This window comes from Suricata suricatta, chromosome 10 (assembly GCF_006229205.1).
Source record: "Suricata suricatta isolate VVHF042 chromosome 10, meerkat_22Aug2017_6uvM2_HiC, whole genome shotgun sequence".
Lineage (NCBI taxonomy): Eukaryota > Metazoa > Chordata > Mammalia > Carnivora > Herpestidae > Suricata > Suricata suricatta.
In genome coordinates this window covers 57,811,982-57,820,440 of record NC_043709.1, presented here as the reverse complement: position 1 = coordinate 57,820,440, position 8,459 = coordinate 57,811,982, and the positions used below count along the sequence as shown (strand labels likewise).

Genomic DNA, 8,459 nt, shown 5'->3' with positions numbered 1-8,459 from the left:
TCCATATGTAAAAGTTAAATGTATGAGGGTAGAGGCATAGAAGAAGTATGACATAAAAGCCACACTTGTATGGCTCTAAATTCTATATATGAAGTGATATATTATCAAATGAAGGTAGATTGTGGTATGTTTGACATATATACTCTAAAAAAACCAAGGATGCCTGGGAGGCTCAGCTGGTGAGCATAGGACTTCAGCTCAGGTCATGATCTCACAATTTGCGAGTTTGAGCCCAGATTGGGCTTGCTGTTGTCAGCACAGAGCTCACCTGTACTGAGCTTATGTTCCCCTCTCTCTAGGCCCCTCCCCACTCCCACTCATACATTCTCTCAAAAATAATAAAATACTTAAAATAATTTTTGAAAAAAGAAATCCAAAAATAACATAACACAAGCTTATACCAAACAGGTCGACAAATGGAATCAAAGGGAATTAATCTCAAAGAAAACACAAAAAAAGAAAAAACAAACAAAGAAAAAATATGAATAATAAGAAACAAATACTACATTATTTTAAATGAAAGCATATCAACAATCATATCAAATGTAAATTATTTCAACACCAAACTTCAAAGGCAGAAATTGTCACATTGGGACATCATTGTGCCTCCAAACCAGGTACCAACCTGGATGCCATTGGCGTCCTCCAGCCTGCAGCCAGCAAAGATTTATTGACCAGCTGCTATGTCTCAGGTACTAAGCTTGCTCTGGTGGGGAACAAAAGCAGACCCAGAACTGCTTACATTCAAACAAAAAATGTAAAACCACACCTGTGACGAGTCACTGTGAGTGAGGGGGTCTCGCTGACACTGGGAAAGTTTGACCTGGATCCTGACACCTACTGCTGCTTACTTGGTCAGCTTGTTCAACGGAGCAACAAACAATGCCACCAAGAGGCACTTCTACTGTGACACAGCCTAAGGTCCCATCTTTTCCACAAGGAATTAGCTCCGTGTCCAGTTCATCTCTGACCTCAGTGTCAGGACCAATAGCTTCTCTGCCTCTTAGAAGGCCCCTCCGTCAGGGTGCTGCCAAAGAAGGGCAGGCCCGGGGCCTGGGGAGGATGCCCTGCTCCTCAACCTTGGCCCCAAGCCCAGAGTCCCACCTGTGGAAAACCCATGGCCTCCTCTGAGGCCCAAGTGGCACCAGGGGGGCCCAATGCACCTAGTGTCCCCTGCCCAAAGCAGTGCCAATGGCCAGGCACCTTGCAGAGCAACTTCTGTACCAGTAACCTGGTGGGGACTGCCAGGGGAGGGCCTCACTGTCTCTGTCAGTCTCATTGGTGCTGACAAAACTGGAGGCCTGGACCTCAGGCCACTCACTGACACCTCCCTTCCTCAAGCTTTGCATGCCATGCAAGCAGTGACACCTGCACCTACTCCATGAAGAAAGAAAGGAGCCAGTTATCTGACTACAGGCCACGTGGAAGAAAACAGAGGTCCTATCCTTCCTTCAGAGAGTTTCGTGGTTCTCTACCTGTCCAACCTGGGCCAGACCCTCACCAGCCTCAGCAAGAAAGAGTGTTGCCAAGTCCCCTGCCTGAAACCCAGGCTAGCCTCCCAGGCCCTAGTCCTAGGGACTCCTTACTTTCCCAAATAAATGCTTCTTGACTTAAAATAAGAAGGAAAGAAAGAAATTGGGAGGATAAAAAGGGGCAACTCGGCTGTCTAAAGAAAACTAACTTTTAAATATAGGCAGAAATGGGAGGATTAAAATGGTAAAATATATAAAATGATGACACTAATCAAAACCAGTTGGTGTGGCCATACTAATATCAAAGTAGATTAAAGCAAAGAATATTAATTAGAATAGAAGAGTATTTTTTCCCCAGTGACAGAGGGCTTTATTCTTCAAGAAACCTTAACTACCCTAAATGCTTATGCATATAATAAAGAGCCTCAGGGCATCTGGATGTCTCAGTTGATTAATCCTCTGACTTCATATCAAGTCATGATATCTTGGTTCACAAGTTTCAGCCCTGTGTGGGGCTCTGTGCTGAGATCTTCAAGCCTGAAACCCGTTTCTGATTCTGTGTCTCCCTCTCTCTCTGCCCCTACCCTGCTAATGCTCTCTCTCGCTCTCTCTCTCTCTCTCTCTCTCTCAAAATAAAAAAATAAATAAATAAAAATTGAAATAAAATTTACAATAAATACAGCTTCAAAAATACATGACACAAAAACTGATAAAAACCATGTAGGAAAAAACCACAATTAGAGTAAGAAATGTCAGGATGCATGTCTCAATAATTCACTGAATCATAACCCAGAAAGTTATTAAGTATACAAAAGAGTTAATTCTATCAACATGATCTGACATCCATAGAACACCCTAAAATCAAAGAGCAGAATTCTTTTAAGATTCACAGATAATATTTATCAAGTTAGACAATATTCAGGGCTCGAAACAAGCCTTGTTAAATTTGAAATGATTCAAATTATACAAAGTATTTTATCTAGCCAAATGGATTTAAGTAGAAATCAGTAATAAATTTTCCTGAGAAACACCCACTCCAGGAAAATGAACATCAAAATTTGTGGGATGTACCTAAAGCGCTATTTGTAGGGAAATGAATGGCTCTATAGCAACAACAGCGATTTTAATCATTGCAGTGTGTATCACTGGCCATAATCTTAGCCACAGCCCCCTCAGAGAGAGGCTGGGTAGTATGTCATCTGCTCAATTTGCACTCAGTATAAAATTGAGGTTCAGTTATTATGGACATGGGAAGAAAACTACCAGACAGGACATCACCAGTGTCTGCCACAGCCCATCAAAATGTTCTTCAAAAATTTACTGTAGGGGCACCTGGGTGGTTCAGTTGGTTATGTGGCCTACTTTGGCTCAGGTCATGATCTCGTGATTCATGAGTTGAGACCCGCATCGCGCTCCGTGCTGACAGCTCAGAGCCTGGAGCCTTTGCCTATCCCCAACTCATGCTCTGTTTCTAAAAAATAAATAAATATTAAAATTTTTTTTAATTTTTTCTAAATACAGAGCGAGATCTCCTTTCTCTCCAACCTATCCCCTCTGCCAGGGAAGATTTTCAGTCATTCTCTGCCAACAGTGCAATGACAAAAGTGTGATTTGATGTGGCTAGTTAGTGTGAAAAACATCAGCAGACAGAGACAGCAAAGACACCTGCTTCCGTGGGGACAGGAAGAACACACCTCTGCTCCATCCTGTGACATCAGGATCAATATCAACAGCAGGAGTGAGAATGTCCAGAAATGACAGCAGCGGTAGTCATAGAAAAAGCTCTATTCAAGTTTGCTGGACAGTAATAAACCATAGCAAAAGCAGAAACATATCCTGGAACCAGGCAACTTTTTATCCAGTATTTGGGAAGAAAAACTCCAGTGCTTCAACTACCAAAAGTAGTTTCATTGGTTACCTGAAAATTCCTAAGTAGAAGGAGGAGAGATGAAAAGAAAGGCCACATAGCACTAAAAGAACATCAAGTTTGACATTTAACTAAAGGTAAGTATCTTGAATATTAAGACAAGTAGCTAAACTAGCATGAGGGAGGAAGGATATTTGTCTTCAGATAAAGTTTTATCCAAAACCTGCCCCAACACTGTGGGGCATTCTGACCAGTCATTTTTTGCTTCATTGGTTTTGTTTTGTTTTTGTTTTATTTTGACAGAGAGCATGGAGGGTAAAGAGACAGAAGGAGACAGCATCTTAAGTAGATGGAGCCCAACAGGGGCTCAACACATAGTTCAATCCCATCACCCTGAGATCATGACCTGAGCCAAAATCAAGAGTCGGACACTCATCTGACTAAGCCACTCAGGTGCTCCTGACCAATCATCTGACCAATCATTTGTCTGTTCCTCAGTTACTTCTTCTGTAAAATGAGGATACCTTTTTTATACACTTTAAGATTGATGTCAAAAATAATACATTAATATATATATGTAATGTGTGTGTATACATGCATAAAATGCTAGAGCATCTAGTTCTACGAGAAATACAAAGATTCAACAAAGAAATCCAAATAGAATTCAAATGACATCAGACCATCGTCAGTGTCTCTGAGGACATTGTTCCCATGGCTACATATGTTTTTACATTGTTGATTAGTCTGCCACTGATTCATTAGTAACTTTTAAAACTGGGTCACCAAGGACTATTTTGTTGTTCACTCAGATGTTCCCTGTGCCCTGGGAACACATACTAACAAATACAAATAATGTTGCTTTATAGAATTTGCTGGGAGCCTGCCTCCCTGCCCATGAAGATTAAATGTGGCCCCCCAACAAAACTAGAGAGAACCTTCCTTTGCTTCTGCCCTTTTTCGTCCTTTCAACCAGCAGAATAACTGGGAAATCTGATATCCAGTACCACATTAGACTTGGTGAGAGAAGAGGAGACTGAAACTGGGCTCCTAATGTCAGAAGCCATGGAAGTCTAGGAGAGAGAGGTCAGTCAATTGTCAGGCTTGCCTGTGACAGAGTGCATGTGTGCACCCGCGCTTGTGTGGAGGGTGAGGCTGGGGTTGTGATAGGTGGAATATGAGTGTGGGAATCGAAGTACACACCGAACCCCTCACCAACTGAATTCTGCTCAAACTGCAGTTCCCTCAAGGGTCTCAGATAACTATTGGAAAAGTCAGTGTGTGATTGTCAGGACATATCGTTCAAAATTCTCCAAACATGAGCAGAGGGTGAACACAGTTTTAAAATCTGGGATTCACTTCATCATAATTGATAGTGGAGAAAAGTATTCAACAACCATTTCTGATATGTTGCTATGCTGAAGGAACATGAAATTAAATTTCCTGCCATGGTTAATTTATAACTATGAGTTGAGGAAGCTGTCAATAAAGAGACAGAAAAGGCAACAGAAAAGACACTGTCACCCAATAATATCCTAGTGTCACAGAAATCAAATAATGACAGTATTATAAATCACCTTACAGGGAACTTCCCCTTTTTCTCCATCTGCTATTTTGGTCTTTTTTGCCACTTTTCTTTGGCAGGGGAGGGGCAGGTGGTGGTGGCAGGGTTTACACTTCTTGAATCTCTAGTCTCTAGTCCATGGGTAGCCTCAGTCCCAAAGGAAGACTGAACGAGGTTTGTTCCAAACACAAGAAAGGTCAAAGTCTCTCACAAATAGTCAGCTATAATGGGGAGCCAATAATTGAATAAACTGACTCTGTCACTCATCAGACCCCCACAGTGACTGAGAGTGGCAGTTTTGCATAGGTAATTCCTCAAGGCCTACCTGAGAACGTTAATGAAAACACTACTTATGAGAAGAGGGTGAAAAATTGTATTATTTATTTAATGAAACTGTTGCAAATGCTGATTGATATGAATTGAAACCAAATAAATAACTATTAGTCTCCCAGAGAAATTTTCCCAGTATAGCAGTGAGCATTAGTATGATTGCTGGGAAAAGCCAAAATGAAGCAGTCTTAGATCCAAAGATCTGCTCCCACAGGTTTACCTGCACTATTAAAAGTAGCAACAAGCTTCATGACTTAAAACAGTGTCACTGAAAATTACACATATTATAGTAGGCATTTTAAACTTTAAATTTGTGATTGGTCAAATGCTAATATGACTGCGTTCATCAGTTGTTCTTATCAATGCAGAAGATTTAACATTTTGATGATAGAGGAATAATTTTAGATTCTTAGAACTTCATAAAAAAAGGAGAAATGGAGTTACAAAGTCAATAGCCAGTATAAGGATTTAAACTCTTCTACCATGGAAGGGAAGGAGGGTAAAAAATTAGGAACGGAGAAATGAACCTGACCCGTCATTCAATTGACCGAGAGTCTTCCCCTGGCAAGTACATGGCAAGATACCACCTCTCCAGTAAAGTCCTTTCTACCATGAGCAAAGGTGGGGAGAGTTTGTATCTGTTCCAAAATCCTGTCTGTGAACCCTAAGCAATACACCTTGCTAACTCAGTTTATGATGATAGATGTCACAGCCAACTTCATGAAAAGAAAAAAAAAAAAACCCTAGAAAAACTAAGTGAATATAGGAAAATATAAATAGCTACCAGTATAACTAAGGGTGATTGCCAAGGAACACACATGGAGTAGTTATCCCAAATCCAAAGCTGCATTTTCACTGTTACCTTGTGTTACTCTGTCATGAGTATGCTCCAAAATGAAATACTATCTCCTATTGGTAGCCTGGAAGCCCCTTGAGGAAGCAACTTGTTAAAGCTGCAGTCTCTGTTATGATGTTCTTTAAATAACAGAGACTCAGGAGTGGGGAGGGGGAGTTACAAACAGAGGAGGATGGAGGTAAATGAAAAAGAGACTATTAAATACAGAGAACAAAATGAAGGTTGATGGAGGGATGTAGGGGAAAGAATAAAATGGATGATGGGCACTGAGGAGGGCATTTGTTGGATGAGCACTGGGTGTTGTATGTAACCAATACATCACAGGAATCTATCCCCCAAAACCAAGAACACACTGTATACACTGTATGCTAGCCAATTTGACAATAAATTATATTAAATAAATAAATAAATAAAAGAGGCTCCTTAGATATTTATTTGAATGAATAAATGCAGAGTATTTATTTGAGCAATGCAAGGGTAACCTAATGTGATTTTGATTCTCTGTTCAGAAAGCATACACTGGATACAACTGGGCCAATAACTTAAAACCTAAGAAATTTGTGTTTCCTCTCGTGTAGAAGTATACAGGGTTTCCCTACAAACACGTCATGGCCAAATTTACTCATTTAATGCTCAATTCCCCCTAATAAAACACAAAGACATAAGCCCATACATTAAGTTAGTATTAATTACTGATATCCCCAATGAGAATGCATTTACTGGATCTTCTTCTATTGGAAGGATACCTAAAAGCAGCTGCTTGAAATATGAATCTCAATGAGGCAAAGCTTTGACATGAAGGCAGGGGGAAATTTCCTGGGCACCTCTCTGATGGGGTTTTGGGGGAAAATGTAAATTGGAGTACCGGGGGGCTTAACACTCCTGGGAGGGGCAGAAATGGACAGTGACAAGTGTCATTGAGAAAGGGAGGGTACTTTATAACTTGCTTACGAAGACTGGCTCATATGTGCCTCTCTGTTTGTGGCTGTTGCTTGGGCAAGTCACATATATCAACCGTCAGAGAACAGAAGCAGCAGGGTTAGAGAGCTGGTTGGTGAATTAGTAAGGAAAGTTTATTTGAAGCGGGGAGAAGCAGAAATTGCTCAAAGAGATCACTAAGATAAATCCTAAGGCAGATTCTGAAGGCTGAGTGCTGTGAAGCCCACGGGGCTGGACAGGCTGATCAGGCTGGCAAAGAAACAAATACCGCAGATCATTCCCTCTGGGCTCCATCCATGACCCAAAGCACCGCAACAGGACTAACATATAAAGTATATATAAACTGAATTTATATTGAGTTCCAGAAAAAGCTTCTTTATACTACTACAGGAAACCTCTGCCTAAGCAGTCCCAACTTAATTTAAAAGTACTTTCATTTGCCTAAATATAGGGTGAAAAACAAAATGACATCTTTGTATTTTAAACTTATCTCCCTAATTAGATAATCAAAGTGTAAAGAGCAGAAGTAATGCATTTAAATGAATGTGTTACTGTTAAAGTTCAGCATAACAATAGAAGATGATCAATGTAAAATACCAAACATCTGTCCAAAACTATAGAATGTACAACACCAAGAGTGACCCATAATGTAAATTATGGACTCTGATATGTGAATGTAGTTTCCCCAATTGTGACCAAGGTACCACTCTGGTGAGGTTACTTATAATGTGGGAGGCTACGTATTTGTAAAGGCAGAAGGTGTGTGGGAAATCTCTGCACTTTCCCCTCAGTTTTCCTGTGATTCTAAGATTACTGTAAAAAAAATAACTTTTAATTTTAAAACACACACAAAAATACTATGTAACAGATCCTTCTTGGTTTTGAAGATGGAGCATTTCAATATAGTATGGAAAGCAAAGGGAGCTAAGGCTGGGGGGGGCGTTTCAAAAGTAATATAATTGCCTCTAGCATAAAGACAAATAAAATTTGTAGAAGAAGGCAATATTGTTGAGAAACTGCAAATTGGACATATGATTTACATTTTTTTTGGTTTTATTTGGTATCTTTGTAAATATGCTCTCTAATTAGAGAGTTATGAGCACATGATCTATATTAGATATTTCCTATAAATGTCTCTGTGTTAACACATTGATTATTAAGCGAAAGAAGAAAGTGTATGTAAATAGGCCTGCCAGGATGTTTTCCTTCAGGATGTTCCCAATCCTAGCTTCTTATGACACTTCTCTCTCCAGGTGGAATCCTTCTTGACTTGGTGCAAGGCGGTGATGAGAAATCACACAGCAGTAACAACATTCATCCTGCTGGGATTAACAGATGACCCCAAAATACAAGTTCTGCTTTTTGTATTTTTGTTTCTCACCTACATGCTGAGTGTGACTGGAAACCTCATCATTATCGCCCTCACACTTTTGG

General features: G+C 40.2%; 1 pseudogene; it reads left to right on the top strand.

Annotated features, from left to right (window-relative positions):
• Positions 1 to 8,311: 8,311 nt before the first annotated feature.
• The window catches only part of LOC115305695, a 24,532-nt pseudogene continuing 24,384 nt past the window's right edge, over positions 8,312 to 8,459 (top strand).